Source organism: Dermacentor albipictus, chromosome 10, assembly GCF_038994185.2.
Source record: "Dermacentor albipictus isolate Rhodes 1998 colony chromosome 10, USDA_Dalb.pri_finalv2, whole genome shotgun sequence".
In the NCBI taxonomy this organism is placed as follows: Eukaryota; Metazoa; Arthropoda; class Arachnida; order Ixodida; family Ixodidae; genus Dermacentor; species Dermacentor albipictus.
Window position 1 is genome coordinate 68,281,762 of NC_091830.1, and position 25,452 is coordinate 68,307,213.

General features: G+C 49.0%; 1 protein-coding gene across 4 annotated transcripts in view; it reads right to left on the bottom strand.

The window, feature by feature from the left end:
- Positions 1-25,452, bottom strand: part of LOC135899632 (protein dispatched homolog 1-like) — a 500,922-nt gene that overhangs the window by 185,899 nt on the left and 289,571 nt on the right. For all 4 annotated transcript variants that reach the window (XM_065428947.2, XM_065428939.2, XM_065428962.2 and 1 more), the window contains one exon: positions 434-519. The gene's annotated coding sequence lies outside the window, so the exon portion shown is untranslated. The remainder of the gene's footprint in view (positions 1-433; positions 520-25,452) is intronic.

Below are 25,452 nucleotides of genomic sequence, written 5' to 3' on the forward strand. Positions count from 1 at the left end.
GGTGGGTGCATCGTTCGGACACTCGGGCAACTTGGTGTCTCACGTGACGAGTACCAGAACGGTCCCAGCACTGTACAGTTCACTTCGTCGCGCCAGGGAACGCGTGATCAAAACGACTCGGAAACGCTTTCAGATGCGACAACGCTTCGCGAAGTTGACGACGACCTTCCAACAGTGTCGCGTATTCTACTCAAGCTCCTTACTTCCCCGATCGCGTCAGCGTTCAGTCTACTTCCTTTCTTCTTTTCTGCGTAGACTGCGATTATAGCCGAACGTGCCAAACCCCCCCGAAAAAGCGAAAAACTGACATTGGCTTGTATGGTACGGATTAAACCGTTCCTCATTAGGCTAATGCGCTCAACCTAATCGAGCATGCCACCGACGTCTCCCAGCCTCCCTCCAATTCTGCAAAGGCATTGCGCAGCACAGGTACCTGGCTTCCCTCAAGCGTTGGCGAAATCCCGCCGGGAGCTAAATCGGACGCTCACGCCACCGAACGGTCCGCTCTCCCACGCTGGCCTGCAGAAAAAAAATGGAAGAAAAGGAGAGGAGGACGGAGTGAGACAAAGGCACTGTGCGGTCGTTAGGTAGTTGGGCGCGACTACAGTTCCTCTACTGCATAGTTACTCCTAGCGTAGGTAGTCACCATTCCATGCGGAACTCGTGCGTTGTTAACAAGAAAGCTCCATTAGGCAGCGCTTTTTTTTTTCAGAACTTAGGCACCCGAAAGTCATTTCTGAGAGAGTGATAGAGAAAGCTCGTTACTTTCAATTATAATCCTACGCAACGCAGGAATCTAAAGGACGCGAAGCTTGTTTGAGTTAGCGGGGTAGCAGCAGTGACGGATGAAGCTAGCATAGCCTCGACGCCTCAGGCTGTTAGCTGTCTGCGTCATGAGGACCAAGGCGGTGCAGGATGTGTGTGCCACTGTCCTATAGCTTTTAAGTGCAAAGGCAGTCAACGTCCAACGAATTTCTGCGGCTAGACGACCGCCCACTGGCCGTACAGACGCTAATGGAACACCACCCCCATCTGATGTCGGCTCAGAAGACAGCGAAGGCGCTTTCATGCTTGTTTCTTTTGTTGTTGTTGAAAATGACTGGCTTTTGCGAGTGCTTTTGACTGCGTGGCGCTGTCCCCGTGCATGCATACACATTCACCGCCTCTCTCTCTCTCTCTCTCCTTTCGCTTCCCCTTCCTCAACTGTAGGGTAGCCAACCAGACGCTTTTCGGTTTGTCATCCCTGCCTTCTCCCTTTCTTTTCTGTCTCTGTGGTGGAGAGAATAACGTTCATGAGAGATGCTTGCACAGAGGAGCACGACACACATAAAAATTGCGCAGATCCAACGCACCCGTTGGATCATATGTGAAGCAAATCGTTCGTGAAGCGGTTAATTCAATGCTACGAAACTCAACGACATGCGCACAATTGCTTTTGTTTTCTTTTTTTATTCGGCGCAACGTGTAACCTCGCGTAATGCGTAGATTTACTTATGTCACAGGTCACAGCTTTTAACGTCGTGCACTTTGTGCGCGCGTCGTTCACAAGCTGTGCCGAAATGCAGCCGCCGAATGAGGCGGGCGCTGAGTAAATGCAGACGGGCGTAAATTGTCAACCAGTACCGCTGGCTGACAACATGTACACCCGTGAGCAAAAGTATACGGACCAGGGATTCCGCGATAAAGCCGATTTTTTCCACTGCCTGAGAATACATCTTCAAACTGAGTACTGCACTCCAAACTTGACATTGTGAACTTTCTAGTGTACTCGTCAATTTCAGTTTAACCATGTCAATTACGAAGAAACTTAGCTTTATCGTCGACCCTCTGTGGTCCGTGTACTTTTGCCCACGAGTGTACGGCCAACCTGACGCGGCAAAGCGCTCAGGGCTTCGAACGAGCGAGCACCAGGTCCAAATCCCTCAACTCGGGCTGACCCAGCCCCGACCTCGGCCGCGTTTACACGCATCTTGTCAAGCGGGTCGGTCGAGTCAACCCGCCTCCATGCAGGCGGATTGACAAAACCTGTCTCGACGCTAACTCAGCTCTACCTGATGGCGTTTAAGTGTACCCGGACGACAAGGTTTCAACTCGACAAGCCAACTCGAGCCAACTTTTCTTGGGGGGTTCATATAAAAGTGGCGGCCGCTGACGAAGAAGCACCAAGCCTCTGCAAGTTCTTCAATGGGTATATGTGGGCAGACAGGGTTACGAAGAGCCTGTTAAACAGGCCGCGGTCGCAGGTCACGTGATCGGGGTCTGAACAAAAGGGCGGAATCGAACACATTAGGTTAAAACAAAACGTGCAGGCAGCAATAAATTGAGGGCGACGTCGGGTCTCTGGGAGATGACAGAGCATTATTACGACAATCACGGAGCGACCGACGGACCGAAGAAACGTAACAGAAATCTCGAAACAGCCCAATTGGAAGGACGCCGTGAGGGGGACGAAACAATGACGCTAAGGTTTATTGTCGAAAGCGCAGCATCTACACAGCCAGAAAAATGCGGGAAGAGAAAACAAAGTCCAACGCTCATGGAAGCAAACGCAACGAACGCAGACAGCGCACCAGTGTTTGTGTTGTCGGTTCTACAAACAATCCGGGCTCCGTCCGGATGCACTGGCAAACAACTTTCGCGACAGAACTAAAAGCTCGGCCCATCTCCTGCTCCAACAAGGTTAGCGTCTGAGGTCCTAGTATACTGCAGCGTAGAGTACAGTGCATAGTGCGGTATAACACGGTGTACTATATACTGCCTGGGACCATGGAAAGGACGCAGCAACGTGTCGTCTCCCTCCCTCGGTGTGCTGTACATAACTACAACAGCGTACGTCGGAATAGGCAGAGACTTCATATCTAGCTGGGCTTTCACTTATACGGATGACATTTCGTTTCTTCGCGCTATAACGAAGAAATTAAATTCCCGAGTTTAACCTCCGGAAACTACACAGTATCTCATGAGGGACAAATAATGAATGCCTCCGGATTAATTTAGGCCACTTGTTCTTTTTTTATCTTTTTTTGACGTGCGCTCAATGCACGGTACACGAGCGCTTTTTTTTTTTGCATTTCGCCTACAATGGAATGTGGCTGACGCAGCCGTGAAAAGATCACGTGACCGCGAGCTCGTTGTAGAAAAGCGACAGGCCACAGGCCTACATCAGTCAGAAGTATGTAAAAAAAGCAAAATATTAGCTCACCTACCGCTCTTTCTTATACATGCGATGGCATTCGTACGTACTTTTAAACTTCGCGCTTCTTATTATTTGTGTGCCCCGTAATCAAATCGTGTTTCTGGCACATCAATTACTGAGTTTCTTTTTTTTTCTTATTTATGAATAGAAAGCTTTAGAATAGGAGCCCCAAACGTATTGGGGCACCAATAAAATAGCGTCGAAGCCACTGCGCATGCGCGAGACGCGAACTGCATTTGGGTTTTGCATACGGCACGCTATTTCACTGATTTAGCGGGAGCGCCAAAAGTTGCCCAAAAAGATTTGCGTAAACAAAGATGGCGGCACCCAAGAAGCGACGGCTCTAACCTAGCATCAAAGTGGGTTCGATTCATGGTAACGCGTGAATTTCGCAAGCTAGGAGCTGCCATCATCGCTTCATCTCAACTAGCGTGTGTTATGAAGAGTGAATCAGTAGACGCCGCTGATTCCAAATTCAATTGTGGATTTTATAGCTCGTAGGCCTGACACGGCTTAGCCTGGCTGCAGGTGAAGGCACGTAAAGTTGGTTACTCAAAACTAAGGGCAACCAATCGTTTGCTGCTTACAGAATAACCTCCAAATTGTAATTTAACGCAAATACACGAAAGTCAAAATTACTATTCTTATCATAACATGGTACATTTTATTTAGTTATTTCTAATAGCCTTTCTTTGACACCGTAGTGGCGTGTCAGCGCAAGACGCTATCCGCAAACGCAAAGCCCTATGCTAAACCTCTTCACTCGTGCGTGCCCCAACGCTAACACCTGAAAAGCTCTATGGAGCCCCAAACTATTCGGGCCCCTGCTCTAAAACTTTCTAATATCATTTTTTTTATGCGAAGCATATTGCGAGAGCTCAACCCAGCTCCTCAGGCGCGGCGGTGTCGCCTTCAATACCACGTGACACCGTGACGTGACGACAGAGGAGAAGTGGCTTTGGCTCAACTCTTGCAAGATGGGCTGGGTGGGAATCGAACCAGGGTCTCCAGAGTGTGAGACGGAGACGCTACCACTGAGCCACGAGTACGATGCTTCAAAGCGGTACAAAAGCGCCTCTAGTGAATGCGGTGTTGCCTTAGAAACGAGCTGCTTCTAAGGCTCAGGCGTGCGTCGCCTGCTCAGGCGCACATTTCGTTGCCGCGCCGAACGCTGCGTTGCTCGACGCTCACCGCGTCCAATGCGGGGCGCCCCTTGGCGGGTCGACGGGAACGCTGTCGCGTTCCACTCTTGAAGGCGAAGCAGAGTAACGCATGAGTTGTTTCTTCGTCTAGCCGAACCAAATATAGCCAAGCAACAGCAGTTCACCAGGCTAAACAGTGGTTCAACAACTAAAATAAAGGCTAGTATGCTTCGCATCCTGGGGCTTAACCTTAGCTAAGCCACAGCCATTTTTAACGCGATAGCGTTAAGGAGCTCGTGTCGCAGAAAAGCCGGTGTCGTCGGCGTCGGGTGTCGGCGTCGGCGGCGTTGACCGTGAGCGATAAATCACGGCAGGCGCTTCATAAATAAAAAGCAACTTCCAAGATTGGCCCGGTGGGAATCGAACCCAGGTCTCCGGAGTGTGAGACGGAGACGCTACCACTCAGCCACGAGTTCGATGCTTCCAAGCGGTGCAAACGCGCCTCTAGTGAATGCGGTGTTGCCTTCGAAACGAGCCGTGGAAAGTTATACTGCGGTGTATATCGGTAATTATGAACATGTAACGTACAGAAGTCACAATTACACGAGTTGCGAAGTGCGTTTCCGCTGCATTTCTTCTGCGCTTTCCGCACACGCAGAGCCATCTTGCGGCAAACACAGAAGACCCCCTCCTCTCAATGTACGGCGCTGCCCCGACAGGAGGCGCGCCGCGCGCGCATTGGGACCGCTGCCAGGCGCATCGCGGGACTCCCTCTCCCCTGACGACGCTTCGCCGTGCTTCCGGTTTAGATTACTATCTATCTCTCTGCCCGTGCCGATCACGACGTTTGGCTGGCGTAGATCGTTTCCCCTCCGAGACACCGAGTTCTTTGGTTCGTTTCGTTCGCTCAGGCGCACGTTTCGTTGCCGCGCCCAACGCTGCGTTGCTCGACGCTCACCGCGTGATAGGTGGGCGCTAAGTCCGATGCGGGGCGCATCGTAAGTGATTGCTGTGCCGTAGCGCATTGTCTTATACCCCTTGGCGGGTCGACGGGAACGCTGTCGCGTCCCACTCTTGAAGGCGAAGCTTAAGCGTCCTCCAATTTTTTTGTTATGAGATAGTATAGACGCAAATACCTGTCTCCAGAGTGAGAAGCCCCAAGAACAACGCAATAACCAAGTCGCACAGTGAAAAAAGAAATATTACCTTCATAACTTTGATCACGGTGGTGCATTGCAGGAGTAATTAATGTTGGGAAACAATGCGGTAATAAATCTTTTTGTCACCGCGGCTCATAGTGCGCGTCCGCGAGTGCCGTGCTGGCCATCAATAAAGGGAGGGGCGTGCTCTGTTGATAGACGCGAAGGTTCAAATTTTGTTAAATGCCCAGGAACATTTGTTTTTGCGTACTTATATGTTCGTTCGATTCAGAAAGTGGTGCATGGAACAACCGAAAAGGTGCAGGGGGCGCCAGTTATGGTGTGCCGGGCTGCACCCACTCGCTGCAAGGTTCAAGGGTGCACTGCACCGCGGCGGCACGTTGCCTTGCGCCCCGTTCAATCGTGCACGGGGGGTGCAGGGTGCACCGTTGCACCTAGGGGAATCGAAGGCCTAGGTGCAGCGCACCGTGAATAGGCGCATAAGATGCAGAGAAACCTGGCTGAATCGAGTAGACCTGATGTTGTGTGTGTAAATCTACGTGAACTTTATGGTATGGTATGAAGAACTTTATTTAGGTCCTGAGGGATCAGTCTGGGACTGATGCGGGCCGCTCCCACGTCAGTACAGAGAGGCCGAGCCCCTCTGCCGTCACACGGGCCCTCTGGACAGCCCTGAGTTGGTCCGCCAGCACTTCACTGTGCAGCATCCGCTGCCACCACTGTTCACCTCGAGAACTATCACCGGCCAACGCCAAGCAGCGCCACAGCAGGTGTTCTAAATTGAGCAAACCCCCACACTTACTACAATAGACTGAAACCCCGCAGTCCGGATTAATTTTATTCATGATGACCGGGTTAGGGTACGTTTCTGTGGCGATTATATTGATGCGCGAGCGTCAAGTGGCTCACTGAACGAAAAGGCCGGCGTCCGGCGTCTGTAGCAGTGATGCGGTACCTAAATTCCCATTGGCTGCGAAGCCACGGCACGAGTACGGCTCGACGGAGCAGGGCGGGCGAGAAGGAAACACTCGCTGCTTCGGTATTGCGTGTTGGGGAAAGGGCATCGCCGCGACGCCAACTCAACCTCGCTCTCGGAAGCCTGTGTTATCCGCGCCTGCCTTGTCCGCGCAAGCTGTACCCGCGGACAACTTTTCTTGGCTACGAAGCGAAAGCTACGGGGGCGGAGCTTCTGCACATGAAAGTATTCGTGCGAAATGTAGTCCGGGCGCGCCCGGCACCGATTTCGGTTTCGGCAACCTCGCACAACCTCTTTAGGGAAGGCAGATACAGTTAACTCGGCGTGAATCAATGTTCATTCACATCTGGTATGCACGAAGTTCTGAACAGCGAGCATCGCAGCCTGCGTCGGAGCTCCGAAGCAGACGCATTTTCATCAGCATCATGATCAAAAAGTTAGCAATGCATTTTGTAAATCTACTGTACACAATATGTTTTTCGAACTCTTTACCATTGTATACATCACATTTGTATTTGTATCTTTTGTACCTCTGTTTGTTATCATCGGATGTAAACTCAAATTTGGAATTATTACTGCTGTTATTTCTTTTGTTTGAGTTACTTTTACCGATGTTTACTTTGTATTCTCTTAGCCCCCCCCCCCCTCTGTAATGTACTATGTACCTTGAGGGTAAAATAAATTAAATGAAATGGCGTCGGTTAGGACTCGGACGCGCGACCGACGCTGGCGTCGGCAGATCCGGCGTAGCAGTCAGCTCGCTCGCTCACTCGTTTGTACAGCCGTGAGCAAAAGTATACGGACCAGGGGACGCGCGATAAAGCTTATATTTGACTCTGCCTCTGAATGCAGCTAGAAATAGAGGACTGCAGTCCAAACTTGGCATTGAGAACTTTCCAGTGTACTTGTCAATTTCAGTTTATGCGCGTTAATTACATGGAAACTTAGCTTTTTTTTCCGAGACCCTGTGGTCCGTATGCCTTTGCTCACGGGTGTCCATGCCGAAGTTTGCGATTTCCAGATGGGTTCGCTCGGCTTCCGCTCAGTCGCTGCAAACACTTTTTTTTCTATGCTTCTGCAGTCTTTTGTTGCTAAAGTTGGTAAACAGCCTCTGAGGGGAGTTGAATGGCGGGACAGCAAGCGGCAAACACTCACCAGAAGACACGGGCGACGGTTTCGCGTGTGCGAAAACTCGAAAGAGCAAACTAAACAAAGACAATAAAACACCAACAGCCGACGGGTGAATGTTACGTATTGTTAGATATGGAGCTGTTTCCTGCGATTACTTCGAGTTCCCCAGACCACATCGGATGGCAGCACAGCTAATTGAGGAATGCAGAAGCAGGAAAGTGCATTCCAGAGAAGCGGCCGAGCAAACAAGTTTAAGGCAACAAGTGCGCCGCCGGGATTAGCAGGTGGGCCTCCGACAATGGAGCATGAGCAGCCCTCCCCTTCTCCTCGTTCGAAGTGCATTGCCAGTCTGCGAGGCAAGACCACAGAGAGCCGCCAGGTGTGACACCGCGACACGGGCGCCTACCATTGGCTGAAAGTGGCGTCATCGGAGCGGACTCTCCCATTGGTCAAACATGACGTGACTTACAGTGCTCGAAGGGTTTATAAGAAGCCTTCCAGAGAGACCTGAGCATTCTGAGACATGCCCTGATTCCGTGATTCACCTCTCTCGAACTTCTTGCCGCGGGCCGCAGCGTCCGAGTTGCTGCTGGCCCGTAATGTCTGTACAACTGTTACTTGTCGCTCACCTCCCTGTACATAATATGTAAATAAATCCCTCCCAAGTTTGGGTTTTTCATCCTGAAGTCCCGTCCTCCAACCCCTACATCTGGTTGGCAGCGGTAGGATCGCCTCCGAATGCATCAGCTGGTGGCAGCGCTACGGATCAACCTTCGTCGAGAAAGATCATAAGGAACCGGGAAGAGCGAAGAAGAGAGAGCCTTCGTCGAAAGAGGTCCGAAGAAACTGGGAGTAGCGAAGAAGGAGCGAGCCTTCGACCCAGGGAGTCCGGAGGAACCGGCAACAGCGGACGAGCGAACCGGATGGCAGGGTGCTGCAACCGTAAGTGAGCGCGTGGTTTTTTTCCTTATGATTCGCCAGACTCAAAGGTTGTGTGTTCAATTTTGATAGTTCTGGGAATCGGGAGTTTGTTGCATTGTGTGTTTGCACAAATTAATTAAGGAAAACAGTTTTAACCACCTGTCGGGGCAGCTGCCATGGATCTTAGAAGGTTGACGAGGTTAGACTTGTTGTTGGTGTGCGACGATTTGGGAGTTGAGGCGGACGAACGGATGAAAACGCCAGCTATCATAAAGGCGATTAACGATAGTGGCAATGATGATGAAAGCATTAAGCTTGCTTGGGAGGTGATACAGGAGCCACGGGAGCGTGTGCGTCGTGTACGTTTGCGAGAGCGTCGTGAGCTTAGGAGTAAGCGTCAGCGTGAAGAACGCGAGAATGAACGGAAGCAGGAGCTTCAAGAACTTACTCTTAGGTGTGAGCGTCACGGACGTGAGAATGAACGCGAACGGGAGCGAGAGGAAAAGTTTGAGAGAGAGAAGGCAGCACTGATCAAAGAAATACAGTATTGTGATCAGTTAATGGCACAGAGACAACGGCTGTCTGAGAATTCTGTAGGTAGTACAGAGCGAAAGAATGAGGCAGCATCGAGCGGATTTTCGCCAGAAGCCGACGAAAAGAGTAGTGCCTGTCAGATTGGCTGCCGATTGATAAGCGAAGGGAAAAGGCTAGCTGCTAACGATGCCTTAGTGGCAATAGAGGCCGTTAAAGGCCGCAAGGAGAGCGACGAGGTGCTGTGCCAACAGATGACTGTAGAGACAGCTAGGCCAGCTGCGAACAATTTCGCACAGTCACCACGTGTGTTCGTCGCTGGTAATGTTAGCGAGGTTGCTAGCGAAGAAAAGGGTACTTCTGACCCGACAGAAGCGAGCACCCATGTAGAGCCAGATGTGCGTGCAGAAGTAAAGTGCGAGCTGAGCGATGCAGTTGAGGGTAATTCTCAGGATTGCGAGCTGTGTAGCTCAAGAGAATACAACTGCATTGTTCAGGGATCGGTGCGGCTCTCCGCCAGTCTAGGTAGCCTAGAGAGGGATGATTCACTTATTAATCATTCGGACTGTGCGCGTGAGACAGCGATCGATACCGACGGGCTGTGTGCCGATTCACAGCGTGAGCTGGGCAATGTAGTAGAGGGCAGTTCGCAAGAGTGCGAGTTGTCTTACTCGAGTAAAGCCTGCTGCATTGTGCCAGAGTCGGTTGAGCTGTCCGCCAGTCGAGGCAAAGAGAGTGTAGATTTAAATGTAAATCACTCAGACTGTGCGGGTAAGAGACCGATCCGGGCCGACGAAATGTGTACCGGCCAGCACGAGGCACGAGGCGACATGAAAGCGAGTGCAAAGAGAAAGCGCCGAAAAAGAAGCGCGGTAAAGACCGAAAGACGGTAACTTTTGTAGCGCCGCCAAAGTTGGCGAGAAACCCGAAAGGGCAGGGCGCGAGGAAAAAGGTGCGGTCGTCTAGGACGATGTTGACGCATCCAGAACGTTCGAGCCACCGGTCAAAGGGGGACCGCGAAGAATGTTCTGCACGGACGCGGACAGAGGGCACGAGGCTGTTAATCTCCCCGTCGTTCCGTAGTTCTTTTCATAGCTCAGCGTGCAGTTCGAAGAAACGCAAGGTGGCAGGACGAGACCAGGTGGGGAGTAGCGACGCGGTCAATCGAGTTCGTGTTGAAAGCGGGGCGCGGGGACGCAAATTGGCAGTAGACCGTAACGTCTTGGGGGAGCTGATAGTGAATCAGCCCTTTTGTTGTCTCTCGGCAGCCAGAGTAGCTTTCAGACCACGTCCACCCCGCGTTCGACTCAAAGTATGAGTCAGACGGAAGCGTTTGGAAAAGGAGGCCTGGAGCGCTTCCGTAGAAATGAAGTGTCTTGTTTTATTTTTGAGCATCGGAAAATTTCGCGATTTGAGACTAGGTTTTCTTTCAATATGTAAAGGTATGAGCTTTGTTTGTGTTTTCGTTTGAGAAGCTCGAGATTTGAAAGATGCGTTTTAAGTAAACATGTAGTCTCGCGAGATGCTCATTAATAAGTAGATAGGCCTTTTTTTTGTGTGTGTGAGTAACCTGAAGGTCAAGGTTATTGTCGAAAGGCCTATGGTAAAGCGCGTGTGTGTTTTGAATTTTCTAAGGTTAAGCGCGTAGTTTTTAAGTGAGTGCATGATTTGCACGGAGAAGCGTTTTTAGTTCCTTTAGCGCGTGTCCTGTGTGGACGGAAGGAAGCAGACTTTATGACTGGGTTGCTAGTGTGTGAGGAGGGCAGCCGTATTCTGACTTCTTTAGTGAGCATGCGTGGAAAGAGTTAGTAGAAGACGCATCATTTTAAGAGTTTTGCGGAGTGTGTAAGTCCCGCGAGTTTAATTGTTCGTTTACGTCACGTGTCCTGTAGGACTTTCAGGGAAGAAACGTGAGTAAGCGTAAATGAAAAGTTTGCCTGCAACGCAAGTACGCGTTTTGTTTAGTGACCACAAGGCTAGTGCGCTTGTGATTACGTACTTGTGAGGTTGACCAGATTGTCCAGTGGCACCATTACGTGCGATAAGTACGCCACTGCGATAGATTGGAAACATGCTGTTCGTGTAGTTAGGCCACTTAAGTTATGTTCGGCTGTTTTCATTTGTTGTTTGCATCGTCAACGACCCTTTTGTTTTGCAACAACAATAGTACTCTGGTCTTGTCGGCAATCGAGGAGAAATGCATAGCTGTTTGGAAGGGTGGTTACAACTGTTTAGTCAAAATTGGGGAACTAAAAGATCAGGGTTGATTTTGACTCAGTAATAGCCTGGCGAGTCAGGGGTGAAGAGCCTGCGCTTACACGTGGGGCAGCGCTGTGTTGTTTTGTTTGTTTGACGTCTGTTCTCCAGGGCCAAGGATCCCGAAGTTCGTCAAACGTGGCTCGACTCCAGTACCCTGCAGCTTCTATCAGCGTTCCTCATGGCCAGCGAATTGAGTTCACCGGCCATTCAGAACAACCGCGGCGAGGACGAGCTGTTAGATATGGAGCTGTTTCCTGCGATTACTTCGAGTTCCCCAGACCACATCGGATGGCAGCACAGCTAATTGAGGAATGCAGAAGCAGGAAAGTGCATTCCAGAGAAGCGGCCGAGCAAACAAGTTTAAGGCAACAAGTGCGCCGCCGGGATTAGCAGGTGGGCCTCCGACAACGGAGCATGAGCAGCCCTCCCCTTCTCCTCGTTCGAAGTGCATTGCCAGTCTGCGAGGCAAGACCACAGAGAGCCGCCAGGTGTGACACCGCGACACGGGCGCCTACCATTGGCTGAAAGTGGCGTCATCGGAGCGGACTCTCCCATTGGTCAAACATGACGTGACTTACAGTGCTCGAAGGGTTTATAAGAAGCCTTCCAGAGAGACCTGAGCATTCTGGGACATGCCCTGATTCCGTGATTCACCTCTCTCGAACTTCTTGCCGCGGGCCGCAGCGTCCGAGTTGCTGCTGGCCCGTAATGTCTGTACAACTGTTACTTGTCGCTCACCTCCCTGTACATAATATGTAAATAAATCCCTCCCAAGTTTGGGTTTTTCATCCTGAAGTCCCGTCCCTCAACCCCTACAGTATCGTTTCAAATTAGGTGCTCTACAAAAACAAAAAGCAAAAGATTATTGTTTTCTATTTCCCCGGTAAGAAAACGTGAACTGCGGGACTACTTAGAGCAGCGGTGAAAGAGGCGCGCTTAGTTTCCGTAACGTTCACTTCATAGCCATGGGATGTTGTCCGCTAATATAGTATTGTGAACTGTTAAGAATGGCGAGCTTCAATGCAGGATTGCCACCCAATTACGACTGGGGAACAAGACGCGCATCCCCCACTCTCCGTCGCTTCAGCTAGGATGCGTTCGATGAAGCAGGCTTCGCGCTGAAAACCGCCGCCATCCTCTAGCCCCATCGCCGTTGTGACGGAATGAGTTCGGCGGACGAACTATTGTGCCCGAACTCCCCAGCGCGGACCTGATCTGCTACGCGTGAGCGAGCTGCCACGAGAAAGCCGTTTTTACGCGAAGCATGTTACTAGAGCTCAACCCAGCTCCTCAGGCGCGGCGGTGTCGCCTTCAATGACCTTTGACCCCATGCCATACCACGTGACACCGTGACGTCACGACAAAGGAGAAACGGGGCTCCAACTCACTCCGTCGCTCGCGGCGTCGCGGAGGTATATAAGCAGCTGCGCTTGTTTCTAGGTGGCTTTGGCTCAACTCTTGCAAGATGGGCTGGGTGGGAATCGAACCAGGGTCTCCGGAGTGTGAGACGGACACGCTACCACTGAGCCACGAGTACGACGCTTCAAAGCGGTACAAAAGCGCCTCTAGTGAATGCGGTGTTGCCTTAGAAACGAGCTGTTTCTAAGGCTCAGGCGTGCGTCGCTTGCTCAGGCGCACATTTCGTTGCTGCGCCGAACGCTGCGTTGCTCGACGCTCACCGCGTCCAATGCGGGGCGCGTAGTCGCTGCGCCGTAGCCCATTGTCTTACACCCCTTGGCGGGTCGACGGGAACGCTGTCGCGTTCCACTCTTGAAGGCGAAGCAGAGTAACGCATGAGTTATTTCTTCGTCTAGCCGAACCAAATATAGCGAAGCAACAGCAGTTCACCAGGCTAAACAGTGGTTCAACAACTAAAATAAAGGCTAGTATGCTTCGCATCCTGGGCTTAACCTTAGCTAAGCCACAGCCATTTTTGTTGCTTCCCACTCGCCGGCCGGGACGCAAGACAACGAGCTACCCAGAATGGCTCCGAGCCTCCCGGAACGGCACCCCTCTGACGTCGGCTCCGGACATCGGAATGTGTGTGCCTTTGTGTGCGTAAACTGTTCTGCGGGGCGGCGGCGAATTTACAATGAGTAAACGAACGTTCGCGTCACCTTGTATCGCGGGAGGACCGAGTGTTTAAAAACTGCTGTGGTGCGAATGCTCGGGACACTTCTCTTGAGCAGTCATGTTGGACTGACACACTTTTTCTTAAGCAGTCATGTTAGACTGATGCACTTTTCTCAAGCAGTCATGTTAGACTGATTTAAATACTGTAAATAAACCCATATTCCTCGTTCTCGATGAGAAGCAGTTCTTCCCTTCATCAACGTCCTCAGCGTGGATAATTTGGACGACTGCATGGGCCAGCTACCTTCGAATTCATGCCGTACTCCAATCTTGACAACGTATCACGAGCGACGGGATTGAGCCCCCAATCCCGTCAGAGCCAATCCGCTTTGCCGGTAGCCATTTCATGCTTGCATCTACTCTCGATTACGGGAGAGCAAGCATTTTCCCTCTTATTCTTTGTTTTAAACCTTTACATCGTTGGGCGCACGTCTATATGAACTAAGAGGAGTAGCTGGCACCGTCTAGCAGGAACCAACATGTCCTCGAACACAGGCAAATATAATACTACTACTACTGCTAATAATAATAATAAGAATACTACTACTACTAATAATAATAATAATGATAATAATAATAATAACAATAATAGCTAAGGGTTCATGAAAGTGACTGATGTAACGACAAATATCAAACATGGCCAAGCAGCCAGGTTTCAGACTTGAAAAAGCACGGACGAAATGGACGAATTTAAACACAGCAGTGCAGCCGTAAGAGGAAACCGGCTCACGACGGTTTCCCCGTGGATGCGCGTTCAGCTTGTCTCACATTGCAGGCTATCAGCAATCCAATCTGCGGCGGAAGCTATACGCCGTGTTACGTAAACAAAATTTTTTTTCAGTGCGCCTTGGGCAGTTCAACGTATGTAGCTTGCGCGTTGGTCAACGCATCTGCCCAAATCGACAAACCGCACAGGCAAAACGTGAACGCGAAGCCGAGGGATCGAAATGCAAGCGGCTACGCTGCTTGCTCCACTGCACGTCCGAAGCCCGCGGGGCGATTTCGTGAGCCTCCCGAAAGGCGAGTCTCCTCGTTAAGGCGAAGTAGGTAAACACGGTGATATTTTATAAAGATGCGGGGTATGTAGACTGCCTCGAGGTTTTCTGGCGGACGCAGAAACTTGAAATTACGTACAAGGCGAGTCGTTCGCTCTCATCTTTAAAAAAAAAAAAACCAACTGGCGAAACGTGACCTGTGTCGTCGTTGATAAGACGTGGACCACGGCAAAGGAGCTCGACTATGTATGTTAGACATATAGAGAAATGCACGCGAACGTGTACGACTTGCCATTAGGACATCCGCCAATGTCTTTCTGGCAAGTCTCAATAGAAGTTAAGGTGAATGGGTAGCACATGTCACATTCCAAGTGTCGAATAATCAAATAATATTCACTTTTTATTCTTATATTAGTACGTGCCAGTCCCTCATGCATTGTGGACCGCTTTGCTGAATGTCGTAAAACATATAGTCGTAATGATGAAACAGATGTAGACCCGCCGCGGCGGCGTAGTGGCTTTGACGTCTCGCTACTACGAGTTATGTTAAGCAGCTAAAGCAACCCCAATAAATTGTTTCGCAATGAAAATATTACACCTTGAGCAAGAAAGACAAACATTTTGAGATGCTAAGAGATATTTCATTCATATGAAACGATGTTGGTCCGACTTCAGAAATATTCAAGCAAACATTTTTTTATACGCGTTTGCAGCTACATGATAGAGATCTATAATAAGAAGTTTGCGAATCTATCCAAGTATCTTAAGATACAAATGGAAAGTACCGTATCGGATGCAACAATTGTGGTAGTATCTTCTAATTGCATCTCAAGTACTTGCTGCCCGAGTATCTTGTGTAATATCATGATACAATTGGAAAGTATCTTTGCCCAGCCCTGGCTATACGCAACGCGACAAATATTATATTGGCTCGTGTTTGCGCATTTGTTCTTATTTATCTGAAACGCACCGGCTACGTCTCGACAGGTCGCCCTTGCGGGTATGTGCCAATATTGCATGGAAGTCACACCCACCCCGATTGCTTAGCAGCTTTGGTGTTTCCATCCAGGCCACGGCGGCCACATTCGATGGGGGCGAAATGCAAAAAAACACCGTCGGTGTACTTAAAGAACCCCGGTTAAAGAACGTTAAAGAACTCCGCTTGGTCAAAATTACGCCGGAGTCCCCCACAATACAGCGTGCCTCGTAATCAGGTCGCGGTTTTTGGCGCGTAACATCACCTAATTTTATATTTTTAATAGAAGTCGTCACCACCATTAGGAGCCTGCGGATGAGCTTCGTGGCCGATCCCCTGTAGTGGGTAGGAGCCATATACGAGATGGGAATGAGAGGAAGGAGGAGGAATATGTGACGTAGGGTGTGTTCCAATTCTGAACAGCCTCTGAGACAGTCTACGTCGACAGCTAAGGAAACAGGCGAGACAGCTTCGAGGCCATGTAATGGAACGCGTTTCTAGCCGCCTGGAAGAAGTACGGAAGACGCGTCTGCGACGTGACGCCAACTCGCGGCGACAAGAAAAAGCTGAGAAAAGCGCACATTATTTCTGTACTTTGAGTCTTCACGTCTGCAAACCTATGAAAAACACGCTGTAGCTTAATTAAGAGCGTAGGACAGCGTGTCTACGTTTCTTTGTGCGCAGACAACCTTACTGTCGGCTTTCCAAGGTTCTTGCTCAGCCGCCACCTTGTCTGGTCGGGAAAGTGTCCTACATAGTTTTTCACTTCGATGCTGTCTTCGCGAAGCTGTCTACTTCGACTTTTTCGTAAGAATTCGACAGAGACTAAATATGGCCGCTGTCCACTTAGCCGTCTACTTAGCTGTCTACAACGAGTATTGGAACACAGCCACTATGGGAATCATAACTATCATTAACCCGCGGCGATCATCTCCAAGAGCTAGTTGGTACAAGGATATGCACCATCCGTCTCTTCGCTAGTGCCCCCTGTGTTGGTATATGCACGGCAATCGTCATAACAATCAACGCATAGCAAGTATCTAGAAGAGCTTCTTTGTGTGAGGCAAGTATTCGTGCGTTTGCGGCCTTTATGGGATGTGAATGCGCGTTCATAAGTGGGGCCCTTACGATCCGAGAAATTGAGCTAGCTATTGACCAGTGACCTATATCGAGAACACCCGGCTGTGACGGACTTTCAAGGGAATTTTGAAAAGCTCTGAAGGAAATTATCGGCCCCATATTATCGCACATTTTCATTGCAAGTTTAGAGGTGCACACCTTTCCGCGCTCTCTTCTTTTGTAAAATGTAATTTCAAAATGTGCCCACAAAAAAAATTGCCTTCTGTTGAAACCTACAGACCAACGACATTGTTAAACGTTCTCAAAAAGAAATTTTCGCGAAAGCTTTATCTGATAAATTGCAATATGTGATGTCGATTCACACTGGTTGTCACAGGACGCAATGCATTATGAGGCTGATTGATGCAAACCAACGTCCGCATCTCCAGTACGCTTCCTCATTATTGTAACCTTTCCACTGAGCATTTTCCAAGTTTCCAGGTGGACCTTGCTGATGCTTTCGATCGTGTCAGTAATTCCTATCTAGCTCCTCTTCACGAACACGCCGTCATTGGCGTTATAGGCTTTGCTACACCTGTTGTCCAGCTCGCATGCTTATCAACGCCCCTCTCTTCCAACCAGTTTCCACTTGCTCAACGATAAAACGAGGGTGTCCGATGTCCCCAATACTATGTCATTCTTTACCTGGAACCGCTATATGCTTAAACGTAATTCACTCGAGTCGCATCCACGGCTTCAGCCTACAGGGTAATGAGGTAAATGCATCATACAGGATGTTTCAGCGAACACTTTCAAAAATCTTTAAAAGTTGCCCGTGGCAGATACAACAAATCTAGTTCATGAGCTGGTCTACTTGAAGCGGCGGACAATACTTCCACAGAAAATTGAGATGAAAAATCGCTTATTTAATAAATAAATTCGCTAATTAGGTTCTAACTAATTACATTTCGGCCCCTATTGCAATTTGCAATTTATAGCCGTGGAGTTCGCAAGGCGGATCCACTTGGAAATAATTTTTAAGATGACACCAGTTTCGAGATATAAATTCACGAACTTTACGGAGGACTGCATTCGCGTTACAGTTTATTTGTTAACAAAACGTAATTTCATGCACTGAAGCACACAAGTAACTGGAACGCCCATGCATTTCTCCGCAAAGTTCGGGAATTTATACTTCGAAACTGGTGTCGTCCCGAGAATTCGTTCCAAGTGGATCCGCCTTGCGAAGTCTACTGCTAGAATTTGTAAACTGCAATATGGGTCATAAGATAATCAGCTAGAAAGTTAATTAGTGAACTCTTGTTAATTAGTATATTTTGTATTTTATTTTTTTGTGCACGTAGTGTCCCCCGCTTCGAGTAGACCGGCTCATACACTAGAAGTGAGCTGCCTGCCACAGGCAACCTTTAAAAAATTATGAAAGTGTTCGCTGAAACACCCTGTATACAGCTTACACAGATCATCTACCGTTCTCCTGCATAGATTAAGCCCAGCGTTGAAAAAAGGACGTATGTACGCACAATAGAGAAATTTGGGAGCGTGTCAGGAGCTCGGATGAACTTGTTCGGCTCGTGGTGTAATAAAAGCCGGAGTAGTTTGCAGGCATTAAGTGGACTCGTCTCCCGCAAAAGTGTAGTGGCACGCATATAAAAGTAAGCACACACTATGTTACAAAAAACGAGTTTTTGGGTTGTAAAGGTCAAACCATGAGATAGAAGGCGATGAAAGTTTCGTTTTAAAAGAAGGGAAGAAATGAGCATAGTGAGAAATTTTAACGAGAAGTACAGGTAGTAATGAGAACGTTGCAAATGTTCTTTCTTTTAAACAATGCAATGACTGAAGTTTTAAGGAAGAAGGGTTTGTCATTCCAAAATTATACATTAAAAATGTACCACTTTTCGTTTCACCGTAACTGGTTCGACCTCGTGACAAGATAAGTCTGGGGCATGAGCAACCCTTATTGACCAATCCACTGTTCAGCAACAGTGCATAGTTATTTGTTTAGTAACAGCGCAATATAAGTATAGATGCCTTCGATTTTTTTTTTCTCAGCAAGATTACACTGCTCAGTAAGAGTGCATAGTTATTTGTTTAGTAACAGTGTAATATTGGTATATATACCTTCCATTTTCTTTTTCCTTTTCTCGGCTAGAACGCCGGTGTCTTGCAACAGCGTATCCGACGCATTCTGGCCGAACAGAGCCGCTATCAGCTGCAACCAACGGCGTTGCCTTTCCTGGCCCAAGCCTTCTTAACGATCCCGAACCGGAGCGCTTCGGGAATATCGACCGCGCAGACACGGCCACACAACCGAGAAACCGGCAACGCGGTCTGAAAAAAACGACCGACGCCGTGACGGCAGCAAATGTGCTTTCTCGGAAACGTCGTTTTCTGCGTAAATCCAGCTTCGCCGCCGGTGACACGTAAAGACGCGGTTTCAGGCACCGGACGAAAAGGTCAAGCTATCCTATATTCCGCATCGCCGTTAGCGAGGGAGCGCTGCGGAAATTAGGCAAGTGCTGCGGTCGTATAAATGTCACTCCGCGCGCCTTGTACTGTGATATTTTCACTTTCTTATATATATTTTTTCTGCGACGTATGCATCTAGCAAGTTGCGCTTCAGTGTTGTAAACGCGACACAATGATGTGATTGCGCACAAAATTTTCGGCATTGTGCGATTATATTCGCTATCGTGGTACTTTTGTTTTGGCGGAATCGTCTGTATTCATGTCCAATTCTGCTGCTTTCAACCCTTGTTCCGGGCACTGCGGTCTCGTCAAGCTGAAGAAACACACGCCAACGCTCTACCCACACCTGCTAGGCTCCACAGCATCTGGGGTTCATCCGACACGCCGCCTTTTATATATAAACGCTGCGGATAACAACCCAACACAAAAGACATACTATGGTACTGCTATATCGCCCCCCCCCCTCCTTCCCTCGGAACGCTAGAGTTCCTGTATATGGCTCCATGTGGCAGCCATATATACAGTAAGGCGTAAGGCGCTACAAAGTAAGGCGTAACATGTCTGGTCTCTTTTGATGTAATCTCTCTGTTCACAAGAGTAGCCATTAGGTTGGCTGTTTCCGCAACTAGGCCGGAATGCCCTAGAACGCGATGATACGCTTAGCGAGAGAACCCCTTTTAGTGTAGACGAGATTTGCCGCCTTCTCGAACTGTGCCTGTCCAATACCTATTTCACCTTCCCAGGCAGCTACTACAAACAGGTTAAAGGAACTCCTATGGGGGTCTCAATTTCCGTTGCCATGGCTAACTTGACTATGGAGAGCATCGAGGAGAGAGCTTTAAATACTTTTTCCCTGAAAACAAAAGTCTTCCTCAGGTGCGTAGATTATTGCTTCTGCATCGTGAAGACGAGACAAGTCGAAAACTTGCAGAAACACCTAAACTCCATAGACCCGGATATACAGTTCACATATGAGCGCGAACCGAACGGATCACTCCCATTCTTAGATGTACAAGTTACACGAAAAGACGGCATTCTAAAAGTTTCAGTCTACCGAAAACCAACCCACACAGGCCGCTACCTTCATTTCCAATCCGACCAACCGGCAAACCACAAGGCGTCTGTTGTAAATTCTTTATTGAAACGAGCCGAAACTCATTCGTCATCGGAATCGGATCAAAAGGAAGAAAAGAGAACGGTTCTCAACGAACTCAAGAGGAATGGCTACACAGATGACTTCATTCGAAAAACAACGAGACAACAAAAAAGAAGAAGCAAAATGCGGGACCTTCAGCCGTTGACTTCTCCCCAACCCCAGAAGCGAGTGTCCATCCCGTACGTCAGAGGTACAAGCGAAGCGCTCAGCCGAATATTAAAAACAGAAGGTCTCAAAGTGGCGCACAAACCAATAAACACTTTCAATATCCTCCTCCCTAAACCAAAAGATCGTCCACCTAAAGAAAAAGCTCAAGGCGTCGTCTACAAAATCAGCTGTGCCGACTGTCCGGCGTCGTACATCGGGGAAACCAAAAAATCTAAAAGAAAGGATCAGACAACACGAGAACGACGTCAGAACATTCAACCGTATTCGCAGCGCCGTCGCTGAACACTCTCAAGACGCCGACCACAAAATTGCTTTCCAGGAAGCTGCAATATTTCAAACAGAGACGAACTCGCGGAAGAGACTACTACTGGAGTCATGGCACATTCAGAATACGAGGAATAACATAAACCGCGTAAAGGGCAACCTACCCTCGGTGTATATTCATGGCCTTGGCGACATGACGAAGAGAAGAAAAGGACGCACAGCCAGGTAGAATCCCGCTTGTTTCACCAACACAAAAACGTCGGCGCGACCCTGTAACCTCCCACCCCCCGCCTCCCATCAAGGGCATCCTCGCGAGCACTCTCCCCAGCACCGGTCATCCCAGCACCACGGCAGCCGTCAACACCCCCCCCCCTTTTTTTTCCCCCACCTTTCCGTCTGTGAAGTGTCTCCCCATCTCCCCTGCTCCCCCTTCCTTTATTTACAAAAGACGCTTTAAAAGCTGCACACTGCCACCCCCCGAAGAACAACCCCCTGAAGAAGGAGCCGAATGGGCTCCGAAACGTAGGGCTAATAAAATTCAGTTATTTGGTTGGAGTTTGTCTAAAGTCCTAAGTAACTATACAGAAACCCAACTCCTGCTACCCCCTAATGCCGGGTGGCTGACTCAGGCCTCCAAGACACAAGATGACAGATTCCTTGCTGCGTTCATCGAATCGGCACTGGCCATAGCATCCTCTATACTATCTCTATCTCTCTATCTCTCTATACTATCCCTCCTCTATAGTCTCCTCTATCCAATAGAGGAGGCTATGCACTGGCGAACGCAGCAAGCGAGACGCTGGACTCGGAGTCCCTTATTAATCTCCCATAAACTACCACAAAGTCTTCTCTCTCTCTCTCTCTCTCTCCTAACATATACTAGAGTTTGTGAAAGTAAAGTCAAATAACGTACTCTGTATGTACAGAGTCATGCGTCTTTGTTTTAAAGTTGCAGAAATATATATTTCGCGCTCACTTCTGCTTTGTTTTTGCTCTGATTTTGCGGCAAGACCGCACTTTATGGTCTGCATCGTTCGATGTTGCACTTGGCATTTTATGAAAGAAAAATAACACGTTACCTTCGTCTGCGACTCCCGCGCATGGAGCGCCGAGCGATTAATAGAAACAGATTTTAAAGGTCATACTTCGCCGTACTGCAGACGCCGGAAGTTGGTCAGCCGCCATGCTTTTAAAACATTACAGGCTGCGAGGGGCGCAGACAAAGGTAAAGACAAAGTTTCTCTTTTTTTTTTTCCTTTTCGTAACAGTGCCGAGCGTTGCATTGAAAGATCCGCAACACGATATGCGATCTTTCTGCGAAATTTGAGTAAAAACACACCAGCGGTAAGTGCGAATTTTTTTTTATAATTACAACTTTGAGCGAAAAACCAACATCCCTGCATTAATAGCAGAGCTGAGTTGGCACCCGTCCACCCATTACGAAACGAGAGGCCTCAGGTAAACAGGGGACACATACAAAGACGTCACGCGGACTCGCCGAAACCCGCGAAAGCTGGGGCCCGGTTAAACGAACCACGGTTACGACCTCGACGTCGGGCACATGCATGCAGCGGAAGCGGTTTGAAAGCTTCCGGTGCGCCCTTTCGATAAGCTCCCGAGAACTCCGCAGGTGCCTTTCAGTCGACCGTCAAGTTGCTGAAAGGCGTGTTTACTCGACTTACGTGACGAGAGGGGGGTTGTTGCTCGTTCACGTCGGATGTCGGTAACGCTGCAGAGCGCACTAATGGAAGAGGCTGAGGCGAAGCTTTTATGCGTTCCGCCCGCCTAATTACGATGACGTCTCGGGACTTCTTATGAAAGGTTGGGAAACTTTGTAGCCAAGCCATGACAAGGGGCCTCACCGACTTTATACAGTTCAGTGGCGGCTGAGGACAGCTACCAAAGCTTCTGTACTGGGTTTCATGATTACGGGGATTAGGGAGGAAAGCGGCTTGCATACGCGAAAAGTGCTAGCAGCGCAGCAACATGTATGTACGCTCCAGCCTATCGCCGGTGAAAACGTGCCGGCGATACGCTGGAGGCTTACGAAAAGGGTTCCACTTAAATTGAGGACGACGCAACGAGCTATGGAAAGAAGAATGGTAGGTGTAACGTTAAGGGATAAGAAAAGAGCAGATTGGGTGAGGGAACAAACGCGAGTTAAGGACATCTTAGTTGAAATCAAGAAAAAGAAATCAAGAAAAAGAAATGGGCATGGGCAGGACACGTAATGAGGAGGGAAGATAACCGATGGTCATTACGAGTTACGGAATGGATTCCAAGGGAAGGAAAGCGTAGCAGAGGGCGGCAGAAAGTTAGATGGGCGGATGATATTAAGAAGTTTGCAGGGACAACATGGCCACAATTAGTACATGACCGGGGTAGTTGGAGAAATATAGGAGAGGCCTTTGCCCTGCAGTGGGCGTAACCAGGCTGACGACGACGACGACGACGACGATGATGATGACGATGATTATGATGATGATGATACGGTTCCAATCATCCCCCGCAAAGCCTCATCAGCGGGAGCAACGGTAGCAACGGATCGCCGCCGTTCCGCGGGAAATTTCATGTTCGCCTACTTTTTCTTGTCGTGCCACTGTCTTTCGCACTCGATCACGTTTACAAGCGTAAGCGACGAAGTCGGTCACGGCCTGCCCATGTTTTGTTTGGTTCGCCTGCAGTGCAACACGTGGTTTAAAGCCATATCGCTAGATTTCTGAGCGCCGTTTGCCGTGCAGGTGTCTTTACCGTGCTGCGCCAGCTAGGCGACACGATGCAGTCGTGTCGTATGTTAAAGCTAATGAAGCTTGCAGGAACTGAAATTGTTGCTTTCATGCGGCCCGGTAAATCCCTGCACCAGCTGTCACGCACTTCATGTTTTTGCATCAGTTTTATGCGTGGCTTCACGCATGTTGAACTCTTGCTAGCTACTTCATGCACTGCTATTTTTAATGTTTTTTGTGTGTGCAGGTTTTTACCTTGCTTCGGTTGGAAACGGCGTAAATCCCACGATGTCTTATCGGGATCGTAACTGGCAAGTGCTTCTTTAACAGCTTGATTCTTTTCGCCCGAGGACATCTTAGATATTGTGGTTTCTTGGGAATTGTGTGCAGAAAATAGGTAGTTCAGGGCGAGAATTGCTAATAATTGCTGCATGTGGTATTTCTGTTCCCTTTTCGCTGAAAATTTCGCGTAACGTTTGAGAACTTTTCACACTTGGATGCTGTCTGAGCAGACTAACCACGTCGAGCGATTTATTTGTCTCACAGTGTAGTCCCTTTCGCGTGTGCATTTTCTAATCAACTAAATTCTTTCTTATCATGCATACGCCGCAGAGCACTACATCCGGCCTTGTAATCACCATTCATATTGTAATCATCATTGTAATTGCAATCATCATTCATATGTAGAACATTACGGTGTGCATGTTATGTTATCCAGGATTGCGTTGCGATGTTGTAAATTGTTTATGTTGTCGTACATATCTAATTTGCTTTTGTTTTTGTATTCGATATATTTCTCTGTTTACCTTTTTTCGTACGCATCGTAAACGCTGCATTGACTGTCTTGTTTGTCTGCCACAAGTGTTGACTTTCTCTTCATTGAATTTCGAGGAGGCGCGAGCGATCGTGTGCCTGAGCTGCCGTCGATTTCACGGATGATACACCAAAGCCTAGGATTTCGAAGAGAAGAGATCGTGCCAACACCACGGTACGCTTTCGGTGAGAAAGAACGCGTGCAGGCTCAATGATCGTGCAGGCTCAATGATCTCCCAACAAAGTTCAACTTCTCCGTCGAGCAAACCGCGCAAATCTTCCTTGCGCTCGCAAATCAACATTCCTCCGCGTTTTCCTTCTCCTTGACAACCCCGTCCCAAATTTCACCTCCTCTAAATTAAGTCCCGAGTAAATCCCGCACCGGAAGTCCGACAGTTTTCAACTTAGCCACGCTTGCACACGAGGACTCACGAAAATCCGCGCCTGACGCACGCGCGCGGTGTGTGCTATGAACATCCGGGTTGCTAAGAATCTCCTTCAAAATGGCTTAAGAAGCGGCGCCTTCTGACAGTATGGCGAACCAGCAGACTTCAAGGTGGGCTGCCTCGACGTCCTCTTGCCCACGGCTCCGCTCCGTGGGAGAACAACTGCGCATTGCAGCAACCTACTTCAAAGCGCGGAAACGCCCGGAATAGCCTACCCTTAACCATCTGGTTAGGACTGGTCCGTTGTGTTGTGGAAAACAATCTCATGCATCACTTCACGGACAGTTGTTACGGTAAGACAGCACTTCAAAGAGAACCTTCCCTGCATTTGGACACAGCGAGCGCTCTTCACAAGAAGCGGATTAGCTCGCAGTCTCGGTGTCGGGAAAGAAAGAAAGAAAGAAAGAAAGAAAGAAAGAAAGAAAGAAAGAAAGAAAGAAAGAAAGAAAGAAAGAAAGAAAGAAAGAAAGAAAGAAAGAAAGAAAGAAAGAAAGAAAGAAAGAGAGAAACGGTGTACGACGAATCGGTTATTTTTTGGTGTAGCACTCAATTCCGATTTTACATCGCTTTACAACAACTACAGGGCACTGCGTCACTTACAAGCGCCGGAAGATATTGTTCTAGAGGAAGCTTCGCGGCCACGGTTGCTCCGCAATCTATATGACTGCAGAACACGCACATGCGTACATAAACGAGGTAATACCGGCGGTCGCGTGCTCGTGCTTGCAGCAGCCTACAGGCGCGCTTGCCCACACACACACACACACACACACACACACACACACACACACACACACACACACACACACACACACACACACACGCACACACACACGCACACACACACGCACGCACACACACACACACACACACACACACACACACACACACACACACACGAGGGACAAAT